This window comes from Lytechinus variegatus, chromosome 5, assembly GCF_018143015.1.
Source record: "Lytechinus variegatus isolate NC3 chromosome 5, Lvar_3.0, whole genome shotgun sequence".
Classification (NCBI taxonomy): Eukaryota; Metazoa; Echinodermata; class Echinoidea; order Temnopleuroida; family Toxopneustidae; genus Lytechinus; species Lytechinus variegatus.
In genome coordinates, this window is record NC_054744.1 from 15,510,797 (window position 1) to 15,532,800 (window position 22,004).

Sequence of the window (22,004 nt, forward strand, 5' to 3'; positions counted from 1 at the left end):
ATGTCTCATTCATCTCTCTGCTAAAGAGAGATTGCCTTTTTTGTTCTTGATTTTAGGCTACTTAGTTATGTACTCTTTGGGGGTTATTCTATGAAATATACATTTTATTTCATGCACTAACTCAGAATCGATTCATAGTTGATGAAATTAACATTTCATGTCATTGTTTTAGTAGGCCTACCTATCATTATTCAGTGTGAAGAAAATCAAATAAGCATTAGCTCGTCAATACATTTGCACTCTACCTCAACTCTCTTCAGTTTTGTTGAGAGAGGCATTCCAACGTTGCCTGGGCAAACTCCACCTCTTCGCTTTTTTACGAGGCAGCCATAATGCTCCTCCTCCTCTCCTCATCAGTTTATATGTGGTGTTCCTGTTGGAGTCCTCATCATGAACTAACATGACTATAACATGCCTCACGGAGCCCATTCATCAATGCCATGAGATATAGTCTGGGGGCAGGCTATACGAGGTACCCTTGCTAGATTAGATATGTATGGAATCCAAACACGGCCACATTATGATATCAAATAAAAAGGGTATTCTCTGTGCATGCATGGAGCAATGTCGTATTGATGGATGAATTTTCATTTGGTTTAGACCTACTTGGTCCAATACCCATGCAGTCTTTTACTATATAATGCTACCCCATATAGACACTGTTCTCACTACATTCCTTAAACTAGTTTAGTGAAAACTTGTTTAACGTGTAGTGAGAACGGTCGAAGCGATCTTCCAAACCAGTTCCGAAAACCACCTCGCGATGTAGTTCTCAAGACCACTTCGCCTTGGTAAACTGGTTTTAGCGCAAGTGAGGACATTTCTTCACACATTTTGAGCACGCTACTCCTCATGACAGGTGTAGAATGCCTAAGCTGCAGTTTGGAATTCCATGTGAAACGTGTCACCCCACAGAGATCATTTCCATAGCAACAAAATCACTTTACGTGAAGTGATTTTGAAAACCACTTTCATGTGATCAAGTGGGAATGCTAGCAAAGCGTAATGAGAATGGCCTCATAGCTTCTTCCTTCCTGACTTTCCTTTGTTGAATAACCATTTGCTTTATTACCACTAATTAGCCTATTTGTAAATTTTTATTGATTTGATGTTAGTTTTATGTTAGCCTTACTTCAATGTACTTAGTCATACACATGTCTGTCTTTATCTGATTAGAGTGACTGGTGATAAAACCAGTAGGTCCATGATAAAACTAATGTTGGTAAGATTTACTAACACTAAGAAAACTTAAATTATTAGATAATCAGGTCTAAGACAAAATTAGATGATGCAGATATAGAGGTGTTGATAGTCTTGTATGTAGGTAAAGAGTTATAAACAGGGTTACACAATTACATGTTCTAGAAGAAAGATTATGCAAATCAGAACAGAGTTTTGCTTTGAATGATGTTCTTAAATTTTTGTTTCATCTCCATTCAAATAATTCTTTCCTCGTATAAAAATCCCAACACATTGTCAATGTTATAAAAAAAAGAGAGAAAGAGAAACCTGAATCCCATGCGTTCTCTCAGTACTCTGCAGGCACAGACCATGCATTCATATAGCAAACATTGGCATATTGAACTGCTATAAAAGTCCTATGCACTAAACTTTGCAGTCCGCATACTCTAACAACTCGATCAGACCCCATTACACACATTGACTGACAAAGTTTTGTGACTGACTTGGGTCTGTGCTTTCAAACTAAGAAAGCCTTCGCAGCATCTTACTGCAAGAATCACACTCTGCGTCTTTTGCAGCAGGATTCTGGCTATCCCGTATGTTTTGTGTGTGTTGCAAAACACGCTGAGAGTGATACCCAGTGAAAGATGCAGCTCTGACTTTTGTTAAAGGTTTCTAAACTCTGAATCTAGGTGGTCACAGCATGTTCTTATTCATCTCACGTTTCCACCACCTCGCGTTACAGTCAGTGCCCAAGCGAGGGCTCTGTCCTCTTCACTTTATCAAATTTGAGCAAAATCTGAGACATGTGACTGTCTTTGGGGATGATGAATAATACATAGAATGGTTTAAGGATGAGCTCTTTCTCTTTTTTTTACCACCAGGGGTGCATTGAATCAGTGTGGTATGGTATTTTGCGTGGGCACGGTGAAAGAAAAGCAATAGCTCGTTCACACCTGACCCTTTCTTGACGTGACTAGGTTGTGCTACTGCTTTAGCTCTTTAAGGATAGAATGGTTCATTCTCTCCCATCCAGGCTTTTTGTGATGTGTGTTAAAGGCCTTATGTGTCTTTAATATATACATTGGATTTAATGGACTGAATAAGAACAATCGTTAAAATTACCAATTCTGATGAAAAATAACAAATGAAATGAAATTTTGAAGTTTTACATTATATTGTACAATAAATTATACTCAACATTGTCCAATGTGTAAAATATGTCTTCAATGTATAGGAATGTCTATTAAGGTAATATGATATTTCGTTCATATATCCAAGCAATGTCACTTTGACTATCTCATCAATACTGTACCGGTATCTATAAATATAATATTTGAATTGTTTGAAATACAAATTATAATCATTATACTTTATAACTATCAAGTGGGGAAAAAATGTTTATTTTCATTTGAAATTGATTTTAGCTTTGTGATGCAGATTCTTCCTTAACTTTAAGTCACAGTGTTTGTTTTTCTTCTTCTCACTCTCTGCAGGTAGCTACATATGAGACACCTGTCAAGGGAAGTGAGAGATAAAAGGGAATCCTATTTCCAAATGATGAAATGTGATATCTGTCCAAACAGGGTTCTTAATGGTAAGTCTTCATCTACTCAGTATTTTCATTCTTTTTTAATCCTAACAATCAATTTTGAACAATTGATACTCTTTACTGCATATGATTCTATAATATCTGTATAAATTCAAGTTTTGTAAAAAATCAAGAAGTGTTTTCCTTTTTGCAAAAGGGAAAAATGGCATATTCCTTCTTCAAATATCATTCATCTTTAACACTCGTGAAAAAAGGCCACTTTTTGACAATAAGATTTTTTTTAAATACTCACAAAAGATGTATGTATGCTCAAATATGAAAAAACAAAACACTCCTAAGGGGTTCTTTGAAACTCATACTCATGGGTAAATGGGTTTCAATCATTCCTTCCTCCTTTTATGATTTTCCATCATGGTTTCTATGATAAAATAAATTTGACATTTCAATCATACTTTGAGATCACAATAGAAACCCAAAATCATTCCATTAACAACCCCCTCTAAGAGACTGTTTTAAAAACACTGAATGGGCAAATATTGATATTCCTATCTCGCTTTTTCCTCTGGGAAAATAATTCTCTTTCGTCCATTAACATTGGGCTGCTGTTGTGTATTTTCCAATGTTGGCGCCAGCTTAATCCTTTAAGTATACGTTATGATGAAGTATAACTGCGAAATATTAGATTGACATTTAAGATTGATGTGAGAACGAAGTTGCATGTTTTCGATTTAATTCTTAAAGGTCTATATTTAGCTCTATGCGTAGAAAACAAACTTTGAATGGATTGCCTGAAGAATAGAATATTTTATTACAAAATAAAACTTTGACTAATTGCTTACTTATAACTTTGAGAAAATTATTAAAGTTGATTAATTGTTTGATATTTTCCTGCAATTTTACAGTAATGATGAGCACTTTAAGATGCTGCATACCAGTATACTTCTTCAATTTACAATATTGAAGTAAACCATAAAACAAGTATATTTCTTCCTGTTACAATCAGTTGCAAATTTCAATTAACTCTGGGTTTTATACATTTCGGGCTTGAATTGATTTGCAATTAAGCACAATTTTCTTTATTTCAATATTAACTGATTGCAAATATTTTGTAACAGTCAGAATATATGTATACAGAACCTTCTAGTTCTAGAAGAAGGGAAGGGAATATTGCTGGAAGCAGGGAACCAGCGTAATGATCTAGTCTTGCCCCTCACTTGATTTGCAATTATAATCTACCAAGGGACTCATTAAAATTGATTGCCAGTAATCAGTGGTAGAAGTACCGGGTTATTCCACCGCTCTTCATTATCTCAAAGTGCATCCAGGCAGTGCAGGACATTGTCTGGATCAGGATCCTGTGACACAGAACTTAGCGATTGATTGTGGAAGAAGATTTACAATTGATTGCATTGACCATAATGTATGATTCATTATGACAATCAATTGTACGGTCAACTTCTAAGCTTTGTGATACCAGACCTGGGGGCCCCGTAACACAAAAGGTCAATGATTAATCGCTTATTTAAAAGAAGAATTTTGATTGATTCCTGTTCTGTCTACTGAGAAAAAATGTGCATGCGACAATGATTTTGATATGGGCCATTTTATTTAGCAATTAAACGCTAACCTTCGTGAAACAGGGCCCTGATGTTTTGAATTGAAGAAGCTTGCTATTTATAGTTAGGTTATTACTGAAATAATAATGAGTATATCTTACTAGTTCTGTATGTTAATATTGTGGTCAAAAGTGCATGGAGTTGAAGCTAGTATTTGAATCAGAGTTTGATAGTCATCTGCTAAGATCATTTTGGATTCCAGAGTCTTGTGTCATGAAGACAAACAATCAATGACGAGTTACTTTATCATCTATTAAATCCTATGTTTCTATTGGCTCAGAGCAGTTGGTCAGATTGCTTGCATTGTGATTGATAGCAAATTCTATGAAATAGTTAGTGATTTCTGGATTTTGCATCAAATTACCTCACCTGGGTAGGGAGTGCCAAGTGACTGAATATTGTTTACTTTTCTGTGGACTCATACAGTCTAATTGTGATATAACTTGTGGAGCACACACCTCTATATACACATACATGTATATACATGAAGGTATTTTGTTAAAGACCCACGGAAGCATAGAATGACAAACTCAATAACAAAGCTGAGCAATATTTTTGCGTACAAAGTTAACAGAATACAAGCATTCAAAAGTATTACAGAGGCAAGAAACTCTAGGGTGACAGATAAGAACTGAACAATTCTAATGAAAAATTAGCTCAAAGCAAAACAAGTATCAAAATAAAGCACAAAACTATCTTCTAGAGTTGTACTAACTCACTCAAAGTGAGTTATTATGATATCATTATCCTAATCATTAAATCTTGATAATGTCCTGAATATGTATGGGCTTTGGATTGTTTGAAACTTGAAAATTGTATTGCACATGTATTTATATATATGTGAGAAGATTAGTCTCACCATGTCTGAAAAAAGTGAAAAATCTTGTATAGCTTTATCTCATCAAACCTGAGCCACAGTATTATCATCCTTAATTCAGCCCTGACATTTCCTTGGCAAGTACTTGATCTAAATAATTCTACGCTACCTCAGAAGAGCAAAAATATCTTCCGACAAAATCGCAATAGACCAAGGATGAAATGTGATTATCCATTCCAATGTCACGATGAAAACTAAGATTTTTTTTTCCTTTGTGTTACTATGTAAACGCAATTATAGTATTCAAGGCTACCATAGCCATCTCTGTTATGCCGGCTAGCATCATAATTGCATCTTTAATAGCGCCATATTGTCTCCTCAGAGCTCGAGATCTGTTCTTCCTATTCTAATTTCCTCCCAATATTTAAACTCTCAAGCCTGGCAATTGTCTGATTCATTGTCTGATTCATGATAAGTGACAATTTCCTCCAAATATAGATGGAAAATAAGATTTGCAATTTTATAAATAGATCATCTCTTTGAGTTTTATAACATCTATGTAATTTTCATTATAAGCACCTGTAGGTTTGGCCATGTACCAAATACACATTAAAAGATAAATTGCACAAGGATAATTGGAATTACTTAGAAATAGATGTAATTGAAATTGATTTGATCGGAATGAAGGAAATTCCTTACCAATTCCTTGATTGGTTTTAATGTATATTATTTATTAGAATGAAATCAGGCATATACTAATTCTCATAGATGACCTGTGTTTGTAAAGTTTTTATTTCTTTTTCCTCTTTTACATGTACATGACCCATAACCTCATTACCCCCATCTCTCTAACTTTATAAAAATACTTGGAAAGAGGGGGAGGGGGGGTGTTGCAAATATTCTGTTGCAATATTACAATTAGTAGATCAATTTTAACAAGTAAATCTGATTTTTATGTTGCTTGTTGCAAGAAGCAGATTAGAAACCAATCGCAAATTTGCAATTAAGTTTATAACTTATGATTGAGTTAGGGACTAAATATATGGTCTTGCAATCGATGGCAAGTTTCTTGCAAGACCCCTTTTGTCTCTATTTAATAACTTGCCTTTTCAACAGTAATTATATGTATGTTGTTTTTTTACAGTAATCTACATTATAAAAACGATGTTTAACACCACTACCATTTACATTCCTTTGGCATGCTATTCCTTAGAGTTATGAAGCTATTAACTTCCATGACATCCCATAGCCAATACCCCTTGTGTTTCACAGACCCTATGATCTCTCACATGACAACACGCTGTGGGGTCCTTCAGTTGTAATTGCATGGTTTATTCCGCATCGAAAAATATGTCTCTGGTCTTGATTGACGGGGTGCCAAGGGATAAATAATGCAGTGGATTCGGTAGAATAAGGACGAGCATGCAGATATGCAATGGGGGATTATGAGGGAAACGAGTTACAGATAGCAACGGAATATGTTTTGAAGCATAAGTATTTGCTCTTAGATGAAATCTGTGGTGAAGGTCTCGTGTGGTCCAGTGGTTAGAGCATTGGACTCATAATCGCAAGGTTGTGAGTTGGAATCACCACTCTGCCAATGTCTCCACTTTGATAAAATGGCCCTAGAGTAATATCTGTCGTCAATAAGGTCAGCCACTATGACTGCTTAACCTAGACGTAAAATGTTTCCTAGGTCATTGGTTACATACCAGCTTGGCGTTTACCAGCAAAATGCTATCCTGCCGAGTTCCTACAGGAGTTACCACAAACAGAAACAGGTCTCCATCAATTTTCCACTATAATTTTTTCTTAACTTTTGTCCGTGTTCCCATCTGGTCACTTAAAGGTAAAGATCTCTTTTTGAGAAAATTATTCTAATTTCATTAGCACCATCCACCATGACCATTATTAATGTCGTCACCACCACTACCATGCAACCATCATCATCACCTTCATTATCACCACTATCTTCATCTCCGCACCATCATCAACGCCACCACTGTAATATCATGAGCATCATTATCATCATTGTCACCATCATCACCATTGTCATCATCACCACCATCATCACCAATATTATCATGGACCTGTATGAAAAATATCATTTGCTGATTGGGTGTTCCATCCCACAAGTGGTAAATTAAAAAAAAAATTATTGTAACATACTTTATCAATATATCATCACCATCATTTTCATGTTCACTGCCATCATTTCCACCTTCATCCTCACACAGGCACAAATCTACAGTTAATGTAATGAGGATTTCTATGCATCTCTGTCATGAGGTTAAAGAATGTAAGTATTCAACTTCAACAAGTACATATCTACTACAGATAAGAATTCATTATCGCTTGTTCTAAGTTACATTATGACTTATTAAACTTTTCCACCTGGGCCCCGTCTTACAAAGAGTTTTGATTGATCCGATCAATCGCAACTATGGACATCCAGCAATGTCAACATGTATTATGCACGTTTGTTCAAAATATTTTCTAGCTATGATGTATATTCATGCATTAATTGTTTTCTTAAAAATTCATAGTGCTTCTCTTTGTTTACAAAGGCCATTGTGCAAATTTCCTGTAGAAAAGTTTATGACACTGATGGATTTCCATAGAGTTAAAATTGATTGGATCAATCGTAACTCTTTGTAGGACGGGCCCCTGGCTTATATCCAGCATGATCTGAATAAAATTGTGGATAACAGGGGGAGTGGTCATTTGGTCATGGTTTATTGTCACAGTTTCTTATAGGTCCCAGAGATATATTCAAATGAAACTTCTCTTTCATGAATGAGTCTGATGATCTGATTAGATTTATAATTTTAGCAGTTAGTTATATGTTTCTGGTCTGGTATGTTTGGAGTATAGATTTTGAATGCATGCAGTCAAGAATACATCTGTTGATTTTTTCAAGTAATTTATTTTTTGTCCTTTATTGTTTTAACTTTGTACAATAACCCTCACAGAAAGAATATTTCTGTGTATGCCCTACAGAAACTTACAAGAATGATTATTTACTTAAAGGGGAATCCAGCCTTGGCCATAAAATGTTATGTTGGGAAGGAGAAAAATAAATTAAACAGAATGGTGAAAGTTTGAAAGAAATCAAACAAGCAATGAGAAAGTTATAGCTGCTTTAAAATTGAGATCACTAATACTATGTAGATTTCAAATTGGCAACTGTGTAAGTAAATTATGACAAGGGGCAAGGACAACTTTCCCATAGGCCATGTACTTTATTATCAGGGATTTGTGGTTTTCTCCTAAGTACCCATTCCCCTGGGGCAGTAATCTAAATATAGCCCAGGTTGTATATTGTAGTATGTCCTCATGAAAGAAAAATATAATTTGAAATAAAACTTTTGGGAAAAATGACAGTTTAGCCATAATATGTATTGGAGTACATGGAAGAGTAGTCCTTGCCTTACATCACTATGATATCCCATATGCGGCCAATTTGAAGTCTCCATGGGTATAGTGATTACCAATATTTACAACTTTTAAAAATTCATAACTTTCTTGTTGTAAGTCCAATATTGTTCAAACTCTCACCTATCAACTTGTCTGATTTTTCTTTTCCTTATAAAAACAAGTTTTTATTTGGGTTGGATTTACCTGAGAATGATTATTTACTTAAAACAGGCATTTATGAGCATATCTGATACAGCACACTGTAAAAAATGAAGTGCTAATTTGGCACTTACAGTGCTTGTATAGTGACTGCACTACGAGTGATGATTTTCTAGTTCAAATTTAAACCAGAAAATCAGCTATTTTGAGACATTTCTCTGATGCCCTTGAGACAAAAATGGAATGTATCAAAGACAAAGTGCTTGCGGCCTTACTTTTATAATGGAAACCCTACACTCTATTCCAAATTTTCTAATAAGATTCGTAATACTAAAAGCAGACTACCATTTTTATTTGTCCCGCAGATGCCCGCAATATTGCTATGCTAGTCTCCTTAGAGAGTTCATTACCTTCATCAAAATTTGCTGTATCTTTTGTTATTAGGAGAGCATGATGAGAGTAGATTAATTCATGATTAAATAAATACCCCAACATAATTAAATTCATCAATGGATAAGAAACACTGTCCCAAATATGATGACAAGATGAGATGCACTAATGCTGCACGGATGACATTTTGAGAAAGGTATTTTTATATTGGAGTAAGGAAATACATGTACCAAGAGCTGATTGTGATGCAACATTTTTTCCCTTTTTCAACAAAATATTATTTGAGTGTTTTCTTTTAAAAAGACATTTCTCAACAAATTTATTAAAACTTTAAAGAGTGAACAGAATTTTTTCTGCATGCATTCAGTATTTCATGTTATAACCTTGAATTACCTTGCAGTTTTGGAGATTGAAACTATGGATGAATAAAATGAAATATTTCTGTTCTTTCTTTTTAATCATTTTTAATGGAATATCAGAAATCCAATATGGTCCTGTTTGGTCTACATTAATTAAAGTTGCATGTACAAGTAAAGAACCACCAGTTTAATCTATTCACAATTAAAACATAAATTCAGCCACTTATACTTTTCCACCAGCTTGCCCTAATAAGCAGGATCTATGAAGTAATTAGGTCATTACATGATTGTGCCTAAAGCAAACTACATAGGGACATGGCCACCTATTATTTTTATTTAATTATGACCCTTTATTTATCATGACATTCATTTCCATTATAACATGGAGTATTTATGTCAATATGTAATTTTGTCAGCTATGAGTTATTATTGGGAAATATTTTATGAAATTCATCGGAGAGTGAAAACAGTCAGTGGTTGCTGCGATTAAGGGATAAAAGTCACTACTATGAGTTTTTTTCTCTCTCTCTCTTCAATTCAATTCCATTTTGAATTTTCATATTCAGTTAATAAATAAAAATAAAGTACAAAACATAATTGTTTCTAGTCAATTAATTGCAAAGAAAATTTTCAATTTTTTCAAGTGTGACAAGTATTTGATGTTTCCAAAACTTCACATTTTTGGCTCCAATATACTAATAAACAATTTTATTATGTAATTATTAAAATCATTGCTACAAAATAATCACATTTTGAAGGTAACAGAAAATGGTGAGACTAATTTCATTTGCTTGGTTTTATTTTTCTTTTTAAAAAAGTGAATATTTTACATCCCAAAAAATTGGTTTTGCGTATGTATCATTGAACTTTATGTTGACTGTTAAAAAGAGGTCACTTTTTTATATATATGGAGGGGGGGGGTGAATGAAGGTGCATTTAGCTTACTTGTTCTACAATGTTATTGTAATTCATGGTGAATGATAATACATGGCTTTACTGAATAAATGAATTCTGACTGTTTCCCCATCAGCCATTTTCATTGACTCGCGATTATCCCCCAAATCACATTATTATTTGGGAGGGTAGCTAGTCGCGACTGATGAAAATTGTTACATTGTATATAAAAACACTTTGTGCTAAGTTTTGATAATATGCAATAACCAGTGCCAATATAATTATTCATGCATTAGACAAATTTGGTTGCTAGGCAACCATCAATCCTGCCATAATTAGCTCCGTTGAGGACAGGGTGATGCATTATATATATCACTCATATGTCAAGTCAGTGTCCCAAGATAGAGACAGAGAAGGAGAGAAAGAGAGATTATGAGAGAGCAAGTGAGAAAAAGAAAGAGAGGAGAGGGAGGGGAGGAAGAAGGGAAGAATTTAGAAATGAAGGTGGAAAGAAAATGTACTGGAAAAAATTAAAAGTACAAAAAAGGGAGAATGAGGTTCTTGAGGGGGGGGGGAGATTTAATCTATCTTGTTTCCGGTCTTAAAGCAAATGAGTGAATGTAGTGATTATAAATGACACTCAAGTATAAATGATAAAATATCAAATATAGGGAAATGCATGAATAAAGAGAAAAAAGGGAGGACGTGAAAGAGATGTGAAAATAGAGAGTGAGAGAGGGTTGATGTTTTAGTTTTATTATATTTTGAAAATCATGTTTTACCAGCAGCAAATTCTGTTTTTAAAAACGAGAATAACAGATAGCCCTCTTGTGAAAATATTAATTCTTTTGAAAGTAAACCTCTTCACTATATTTTCATTTCATTTCATTACAGCCCATATCATGCTCAGTTTATAACCCTGTATAACCCTGTATAAATATATCCTTGGTCAACATTCATTATTATGTGCAAACACAGGCCTCCTCGACTGTACAAATGTTAACATTTTACTTACCTCTTATTAGCAATATCTCAACTTCATATTCATGGCATAAACTAATTTTTTAGAAAATCAATATTTTTAACTTGTCCATTGTTGATAATGCTCTGCAGTCACTTCAGGCAACTCTGATCATGCTGATGTAGAATTTAAACCTCCACTTTTGTTTTCAGGATACAAAAGAACTTTCTACTTAAGATATAAATCCTTATCATTTTTGTAGATAATTGCTTATTCCCTGTGGTTACTGATGGTGTGCTTGAACAACTTTTAGCAACAATGGTTCTGCAGAATCATGTTAAAAAATGCATCATTTCAGCATTTTAGATTTGAATTTTAAAAGACATTTACCTTCCAATCAGTGAAAGAAAATTAAAGACAATTGTTTCAATACATTACTACAGAAATGAAACAATCTCTGCAAAACGACTTTGGTAATCCTAATCATAAATTACAGTAATAGTCAACAGGTTACATGAAGCATCCTTGGAAACCCATGATGCAGGGTAAAAATTGGTTAGGTGAACACAGCGTTACACAACCAGCGGAAGAAACAAATGTCCTTGCATGCCATTTTAACCATGAGGACCAACTTCCTGACTCTCATACGAGTGAAATGACTGAAGGGTAGATTCTGACATATTCACCTGCATGATAGATTGAAGATCCCATGTTTCCTTTCCTGATCATTAGTCTCATTGGTTTCTAATTTCAATCACAACCATTCATTAGGGATGGAAGTATACTGTATATCTATCATGATTACATGGTGGCATTATCACAAGAAATACTTATGGATATTGAAACATAATAAGTGGCAGTTGAAGTTTCGACTGGCCATCTATCTGACTCTCTATTATACATCCTTGCTACAATTAAGAATTTCTGCAAACAGCACAAGAACAATAATATGATCTATCTTGGTATTGTATCATTCATTTAAGAATGTATTATTAACTTCCATTATTAGCTTCTTTTTTTTAGATTTCAATGGAAATACCATTATTTGTTTTCATTAATCACAGGTTCTTATGCTTTAACCCACTGACAATTTGTTTAGTATTTCCCTAAAGACTTGGTAAAGGGACAAGCTTCCATATGCAAGAAGCCTTCAAGCTTTACAAGATGATATCATTATTACCCCTGAGTTCTTCTCAATAGTCTGTTGTGATAGTATGGTAATACAGGGGAGGTATTTTCTTTCAAAATATGACCCAAGAAGTAGTGGTGTAATGGTGTGGTGTGGTGGTGTAATTTCATAAGTACACCTGATGGGAAGTGAAACATTTCCATTTAATTTATATATTGGTAAAGTGGTTTTATATGTGATAACTGCCCGTACCTAGAGACTATGTCATCAATTATGGTATTGGAAAAAATGTCAAATGAATTCAGTCCTATTCCTGCAGGGATTGCCTTTGCAAAATAATGGAGTATGGCACTGGCACTTCTCGCTTCATGAGCAGTGGTGATCAGTTCTGTTCGAGGGTTTGTGAGTTGATGGAGTGGTCACTGAGTGGGTTTTTACTTGTGCCTCTTGTTGTGGGTTGTGTGATCTGGCCAGAGATCGATTGCAAATTGGATTTTGATTATAGTCATCGGTCAAGAGTGGCCAGCATCATGACAGCAAAGATATGTAACACAGTTAAGAATACCAGTCAACATGGAGTGAGGGTCTGATCTCTGATGCAGGAGTCGAGGTGTTGCGGGAAATCACTATAGACTGTGAATGCCCTGAAGTTTAATCCAATTCAAGAGTGTAATGTTCTTTTTGTAAACCAGGAGCAATTATTTCAAAAGGATTTCCGCCCTTTCACACAGTAAAAAAAGTTGTAATTTGAATGATGATTCCAGTGAATAATAAGGCTAATGATGAATATTTAGCTCGTGTGAAGCCAAACTAGAACGTGATTAGAATCACGAACGGTAATCACAGTCCCGATTGCAATAGCAATCATCATTCCAATGATTATTCAAGATCCACATGTGAAAAAGCCCTTTATAAAGACTACCTACAAGGTTTTTCTTGTTTAAAAATATGTATAGCAATAGTTATTTAATTTCATTGAATAGTGGGTTATGATTTTCATCTTGAGTAACTCATTCCTCTTTAGCTCTTCTTCTTTCCCGTCACCTTCATTTTCTCCTCTTCTTTGTCCTTTTTTCAATTATGAACAATAGTTATTTCGAGGTTGTAAATTAAAAATTATAGACATCAAATAGCTGCTGCTTTATGTAGAATTGCACTTAATGCTGCAGCTGCACAAACAGGCTTGATGAATGATAATAAGTTGGCTTAACTAGTAGGGGACCTAAAAGGAAAGACAATCTATATTTTATTGGGAATCAATGATATTCATTGAATCCGAGTTCATTCACCCCTTACAGATGTTGACAGATGTACTGGCAGATGAAAGAGAAAGCAAAGAAATGAAGAGTGAAAGTAAAGAAAAATTACCAGAAGGGATGTCAATGAGAAAAATAAGAGAGAAAGAAAAATTAGGAATTATTTGTTCAATTAGTCCAGCATTCTTGAATCAGTTCCTAATTAAAGGAATTTAAGCAACCAAATTAGTTGTTTCTGCTATTACGATTTTCCTGCAGACATATTTAGGACTAAGTTTATGTTTGATAAGGAAACCTCACTTTACTAAATAAACCATGGAAGGGATGTCATTTCCAGAAACCTCGCTGCTTAAGACATCCTTTCATGCTACTGATGATTGCCCTCTCTACATACAAGGAAACCTTGCTTTGCTGAAGACATCTTTCAAAGACAGAAGTTTATGTCCTTTTTGATAAGTGAGAAACTTTGTTTTTCTCTAAGAACTTTTGAGAGAAGAGTTGAATGTCCTTTCCTATGATCAAGAAACCTTGTCGCTATACAACCTTTTAAAACTAGATGAAATAGGATCTTTTGTTCCTGAAAACACTTATGAAAAGAGGGTTCATGTCCTTTGTGATTGGTGGGAAACCTTATTTTCCTGGGAACATTTGAGAAAGATGGCCATGCCCTTTTCCAAGGACCAAGAAACAGTGTCTTACTGAACGCTTAATTTGAAAGCAGTAGTTTATTTTTATTACATCCTTTATAATTAGCAAGAAACCGTGTTGCTTAAGATGTCTTCTGAGAACAGAGGTGTATGTCCTTTCTAATGATCAAGAAACCATATTGCTCAAGACAGCTTTTGAAAGCAGAGGATTGTCCTTTCTGATGATAAAGAAACCATATCGCTCAAGACATTTTTTAGAGCAGAGGTATATGTCTTTTCTGATAATCAAGAAACCTTGCCTAGTCAAGACATCTTTTGAAAGCAGAGGTGTATGTCCTTTCTAATGATCAAGACACCTTTTTGCTCAAAACGTCTTTTTAACTTTTAAGGCAGACGTGTTTGTCCTTTCTGATGATCAAGAAGCCTTGTTGCCTAGTCAAGATTTCTTTTTAAGGCAGACGTGTATGTCCTTTCTGATAATCAAGAAACCTTGTTGCCTAGTCAAGACATCTTTTGAAAGCAGAGGTGTTTGTCCTTTCTGATAATCAAGAAACCTTGTTGCCTAGTCAAGACATCTTTTGAAAGCAGAGGTATGTCCTTTCTGATGATCAAGACATCTTTTTAAGGCAGACATGTATGTCCTTTCTGATGACCAAGAAACCTTGCTGCTCAAACAGCTTTTGAAAGGAGAGTTTTATGTCCTTTCTTATAACTAAAAAATATGTTCTTCACAACACCCTCTGAGAGCAGAGGTGTATATCCTTCTGATGACTAGGAAACATAGTTTTGCTGAACACATCATTTGAGAGCAGAAGTGAATTTCCTCGTTGATGATTAAGAAACCTTGTTGAAAACATCTTTAGAAAGCAAAGGAGTATATCCGCTCCAATGGATCATGAGAAGTTGTTTGCTGAAGGAAACCTATGAAGACAAATTTTCATGCCCTTTGTAAATAAGTGAGAAACCTTTTCCATTGACCAGGAAACATAGTTTTGCTGAACACAACAGTTGAGCAGTTGAGATCAGAGGTGTATATTCTCTCCGATATGTTCAAGAAGCCTTATTGTTAAAAACATTTTTAGAAAGCAGAGGTGTATATCATGTCTGATTAATTTAAATCTGTTGAAGCTCTTTACTGCCTGTTGACTTTTAATGATGCAAGTATCCATCTGACTGGAACTTAATTTCAAGCCATTGAAGTTCTTCAAGGAAGCGGCACTGTATCTTTCAATGCATGCTCTTAAGTATGCCCGATGTAATTTGTTCACAAATTCAATTTGTCAAAACCTTTTGCAGTTGTTTACTTGACGAATTTGCTGTTACGGTGGACTCTAATGTAAAAACAAGGATGAGATATAATTTGATTAGAGGGAATCTGATAGCTAAACATTATCAGAGTCAGTTTTGAGAGGGAAATGAGAGAGGGAAGGATATGAGAGAGAGAGAGGGTGGGGAGTGGAAATTGGGATAGATGGGGAAGAGAGAGAGAGTGGGAGTGGAAATTTGGATAGATGGGAAAGAGAGAGAGATGAGAAGAGACAAAGGAGGAGATGATGAAATGTAGACAAAGGCAAGAAGATGTAAGAGAAGTGATTGCATCGTTAAGTGAAAGAGAAACTTAAAGAAGAAAAGAGAGAAGTTATACAAAAAAAATTAATTGTATTTAAGAGACAAATAGACCTAGAAGAAAAGCATGCATATTCCATATGGTAAGAAGAATTCAGAAGTCAGCTGTAAAATGAAAAATATTTCTGATTAAAAACCGGTAGTAAGGATGAATTATTCTGAAAGTTTGAGTTCAGTGTCAGATATATTCAAATAATATACCATATACAACACATGTTTTGACAAACAAATCAATCTGAAATCAGATATTTTTCTGTAAAATTTTCAATCGAATTTTCTAAATTCCAAAACTCAAGACCCCAACATGTGTAGTTCTTCTCTTTTATAAAGAACCACTTCTCATGATGGGCCAAATATCAGGGAAAATCAATTTTTTGATAAGCAAAAATTAGATTTATTGGAAAATTGTTTGAATGGCTTTGATTAAAATCAAAGATTTAGAGGATGCTTAATTTGATTAATTATGAAAAAAAATCCTCATAGTTTCTCAAAGAACATGTTGATTAGAGGTCATATATATACACTTTTGAAAGATCAACATGTTTGAAAGTCTAGCCTAATTGACAATAATTATTATTATACCTTTATCTCTGCTTTTAACATACTTTAAGGATTATTATTTGTAATGCAATTAATTTACTGGGGTTTTTTTTGGGGGGGGATCAACAGATGACTATGGGGTTTAGAGTACAACATACTGTATCATTGCATGTCTGCACTGATCAAGCTCTATTTGGAAGGGATTTCATTTAAAAAAAGAAGAAAGATTTTCATTAACAAAAATTGCTGACCATAGAGATAGAAAAATGTTGACATCGAACTCCTTAAATTTTGACAAGCAAGAAATAAGTTTGTTAAAGTTACAAATGATTGCCATAATTCCCTATCTTTTGGTATTTACCTTTCCTTGCTTGAGGGGGGGAGGGGGGTAGCTTGGGGGATGGTTGATGCATACCCTGTGTACCCCTAGTTTGTCACAGGACAAATTCTGATAACAGAACAGGTGTAGAGCAATCCTCTGGAAAATGCATATACGATTGAAATCAAAAGGGGGACGTTTAATTTAGACCACAGGTGATGTAAGTATTTATAGCGCTAGTTTGATAATGGTATTACCTTTATTGACTAATCAGACTATATGAGCCTATATTCAGTAGATGTTATTGGTCTGGCTGAATGACAATGCCTAAGGTAGCTCCTATACCAAATTTAGGTCAAAAAGAGTAAATCATTGTTCTGAAGGCACAACACCAAAATGAGTTCAGATGCAGGAATAATTGGGTTTTTTTCAGGCTTGGTGTACCAAATTTAACAATAATGAGCTTTTGTTTTGGGCAATTGATGCTTCTACGATCATTTTAAAAACATCAGTTTTGCCGTCCTGGAATTGAATTGTTTAGTTTTTAAAGTAAGAACATTCTCTCTGAGCTTAAATTGGTGTATTGGCGTAAAAGCAGCATGTGACCAACTTGATCACTGTGAAAACATTTGTAGAAACTGATGGGCTGACAAAACTTCAGAGTTGAGGCATGCACAGATGGTTCACTTTCATCCAGTAGAAGAATCTTTCTTTCCAAATGAAAGCTCTTTCCCTTTTCCAATGCCATCACTTATCCTCATACAGAAAATTCAAATAAAGATAAAACATACTGATATTTCAAAAAGTTGCTACACATCATAACTTAGTATACCTAATGATATACAGAATATGATATCATCGCATGACACTAAACAGGTGGTTTAAGTTTAATATTTTCAGCATGTTTGCAGGTGTAATTTTCTTTCCTGGTAGTATTTTTGCAGCAAGCAGCATGTAATTACCGAAGATCACTATCAATTTAAATTATGAAAGCAATCATCTCTCTAACCAAGAGGGAGATGAGATCACTAATGAGGATGTATACTGCTATTTAGGAAGGATATTAGGGACCGGGTAGGGGGCGGGGCAGTCAAATATATTGCTGTATACACGCGTGGCCAAGAAATTTTTCCAAACACCCCCTTAACGAGTTTTTCTTTGTGCGCAAATTGACCCCCTAAACAAGTTTTTCGCAGGCTTTATTTACACATTTTGGCCCCTAAACAAGATGTTGCCAAAATGTGACCTCAGGAAAAAGCTTGGGAAAATAAAACGTACCCTAAACACGTTTGGCTAGTCTTAAAAAAAAGTTTTTTGGGAAAAAATATACCCTAAATAGGTTTGACCCTGCGAGTGACCATTGACCAGTCTTTCAAAACCATCCTTTTTCTTGAAAATCAGTGTTTTTTTTATACCCTTAACGAGTCCACGTGAGTACCATGTCCGAAACTGAAAAACACCCTTTTAAACGTGATTTTTGGTCATACATGTGTACAGCAATATACTTGACTGGTCCTCCCCCCCCCCCCCCCCCCCCGATTAAGGGATTTAACCCCCCTTCTCACTTCTCCTCCCCCCCACACACACACTTTAAGTAGGAAGGGGAGAAAGGAGATGGTAGGTAGAAATAGGGTGAGTGGTATGTAGGGAGAGGGAAAGAGAGATATAAGGGGAAAGGGAAGGAGGAAAAGGGGGAGGTAGGGAGAAAAGAGAAGGGGAAGGGGGATGAAAGAAGGGAAAAGAGAAGGGAGACCGGGAAAGGGGAAGGGAGGGAGTGGAAGTGAGAGCTTAGAAGTAGGAAATGGAAGAAAGGAGAAATAGAGGACCGGAGTAAAGTATGAGCATATGCAGAGTACCAGATAGAAATTCTGATGGGAGCATGTGTAGATGAAGAAGGATGACAATTAAATAAACAGTTTGGCTGTCACCTGGTATAACCAGGACTTGGTATAACAAAGAAGACAAATAAAGTTTTGTTTATAATCAATCACATAGTGTCAGGTCAACCTGGAATAGGGTAGATAGATCAGAATCAAGAAGATGGACATGTATGTATACTGCTTTTAACTTGTAGGAATAGGGGAACTGCTGCTTGATTACATGCTAGGTTAAAACAACACATCCAACATGGGGCTGTTTCATTAAGCTGCTTGTGAGGTTATATAAATGACCTTTTAAGTGACTGGAATATTTTTTCATTCTAAATGAGATATCATGACACTTACCATTTCAAGAAAAGTTTAATGAATTTCCTACAACCGTAATCAAACTTAACAAATAAAAAAATAATACTTGTTAACAGATTTTAACTTTAACTGATGGGAATTTAAATCACTGACAATGTGTTGAGCGCAGAATCATGTTCCGGTCATTAGTATCTTTGTAATTTCATAAACTACAATATGAAACGGTATCATGATGCATAAATTGAGAGTTATCTCAAAGTTTAAATCTTTAACATTTGACCCTTGTCAAATGTATTGATTGAATTAAGTAATAGTCGACCATCATTGAACCTACTACTGTTAAAATGACAAGTAGATTATCAAAAGAAAACTGTAATGGATTTGAACAACACTGATTGGTTCCTGGCCAATGTTTTTCATGAAACCACATGCTACAGTGATGTTGATTGTCCATTGCTATTAAAGGGGAATTAAAACTTTGGAACAAGTGGGCTTGTGTCGAAACAGAAAAATCAAAGAATAAGAATAAAGATAGTTTGAGAAAAATCGTACGAATAATGAGAAAGTTATGAGCATTTGAATATTGCAATCACTAATGCTACGGAGTTCATCCTATTGGCAATGCGATGTATTCGTTAAAAATCTGTATAACATGTCCTCCTATAGAAAGAACACATGATCTACTGATAGATGTGATAAAAGAGGCAGTTTAAGTGAAATATATAATAAAGTAATGGGGTAAGTTGTTCACAAGTGACATCACATATCTTTGTCGCATTGCCAATGTGAGGATCTCCATAGTGTTAGTAATCACAATATTCAAACGCTCATAACTTTCTCATTATTTGTCTGAATTTCCTTAAACTTTCGTTGATCTGTTTCTTTCATTTTTCTGTTTTCACACAAACTATTTTGTTCCAAATATTTCATTCTCCTTTAAGTGATTGATTACAAGTCTTTGTGTCACAGAGCCAAGAATTGACCTCAGAAGTGATGATGAACGAGAGCTCAAATGTGCCAAGTGTTTGGTTTCTTTGCAAAGACACTCCACCAATGTGTATGCAGCCTCTCATACTTTCCTCGCTCCGCCATCGATCTGAAAATTGGCATGTCCATTTTCATGCCACCACTTCTTACCAACATGCCGTATTTATTCTGAATCCTTTAGAAAATGGAGCTTGAATGGGTACATCATTACCAAACATGCAAGTTTTATTGATCTCGAGTCGATGCCTGGTACCCTAATTGCTATCGTCTTCGTATTCAACATGAAGTATGGCTGTTTTATTTGGACCAAATTCCATTAGTCACGTTTAGTTTGCTTTTTGGTATTGTATGCTGATGTTCGATGAGGAATGCTGTTTGTGTGTCAGTCATTATCAAATATGCTGATAACAATGAGATGTTTTCCGAAATTAATCCTTTTTAGAAATATCAAGGATTTTTCAGGAATAAAAGTGAATTACCCCTTTCCTATACCAGTTCATGAATTTATCTTATTTTTAATTTGATGTACAAATCCAGCAGTTTCTTCACATTACTGGTCTTATATGATTTGGTGTTAGTTGCTTTACAATATGCCAAACATTCACAATTTTGTACCATATGGGGAAGTTTTAAGTTTTGATGATGTAAACACAAAATGTGTGTACTACATATTACTTTATTTCTCCTTTCTATTTGCAGTAAATGATTTCCAAAATTAGCAAAAACAAGACCAAAAAGAACTAATCACTTGTCTAGCATCAGCGTAAGATATGAATATATAGTAGTTACATGTGCCTCCTAAAGTTTAACTGAAAAGAATCCCAAATTTCTTTGTTCTCCCCTCTCTTTTATCTCCTTTTTCTCTCATTCTCTTTATCCCTCTCTCTCTCTCTTTTATATACCCTTCTGGCCTTGTATCACTCTCTTTTGCATACTCACATAATCCCCCAAATCAATATAAAAGGCTCTCTAAATTCTGAAATAAGAGTAATTTATGTTTGTCGTATACCAATGAACATAATCTTGATGCAATCATTTGGCCTAATTAACAAACCCAGCAGATGGATGTGATATCATTATTTTATCTATCCAATCATTAGGCCTATTAAGAGATGCAGTCAGATGAAAAGGTCATCCAAAAAGAGACCAACAAGAACTAACCACTTGTGTAGCATCAGCATAAGATATGAATATAGCAGATATACATGCACCTCCTAAAGTTTAACTGAAAAGAACCCCAATTTTTTTTTGTTCTCCCCTCTCTTTTATCCCCTTTCTCTCTCATTGTCTTTCTTCCTTTCTCTCTTTATACTCTTTTATATCCCCTCTTTTGCACACACTCACATAATCCCCCAAATCATTATAAAGGCTCTCTAAATTCTGAATTAAGGGTAATTTATGTTTGTCGTATACCAATGAACATATGATCTAGATGCAATCATTTGGCCTAATTAACAAACCCAGCAGATGGATGTGATATCATTATTTTATCTATCTAATCATTAGGCCTACTAAGAGATGCAGTGAGATGAAACTGTCATCCAAAAGCGATTTTCCTCAGAGGATAGCTTATTCTTACAGCTCATAGCTTATAGTTTTTTTTTGCGTAGTTGCCCAGCAATATAAAGCCTCCTCTCAAAACGTGAAATGTTCAGGAGAGTAAAAACAAATACAACATGGCTATCATTGACATTGAAGCATAGAATGAGATAGTTTCTCTTTGGGGTATAGTGGCTTCATATTATTCAGAGAGAGAGAGAGATGAAATTGAGACAGGGGACAAGTTGATAATTGTTTAAAGGAGAAAAGTGATTTTTATTTTTGAAAAGAAAATAAGATTATTGGCTCCGAACCTATAAGCCCTATATCCTGAAGATTATTATCAATGACAAGTTACAAGCCAGTGTTACATGCTATAGAAATCAACCAGAACAACATTGTTATACAATCATAGAATTCTACTCTTC

General features: G+C 34.8%; 1 protein-coding gene across 2 annotated transcripts in view; it reads left to right on the forward strand.

Moving 5' to 3' along the window:
• The first annotated feature begins 2,680 nt into the window (after positions 1-2,680).
• Positions 2,681-22,004, forward strand: part of LOC121415556 — a 47,361-nt gene continuing 28,037 nt past the window's right edge. Inside the window, exon 1 of one of the 2 annotated variants that reach the window (XM_041608809.1) lies at positions 2,681-2,779. The gene's annotated coding sequence lies outside the window, so the exon portion shown is untranslated. Of the gene's footprint in view, positions 2,780-7,426; positions 7,467-22,004 lie in introns of those variants that run through there. The other variant, XM_041608810.1, reaches the window with a different exon arrangement.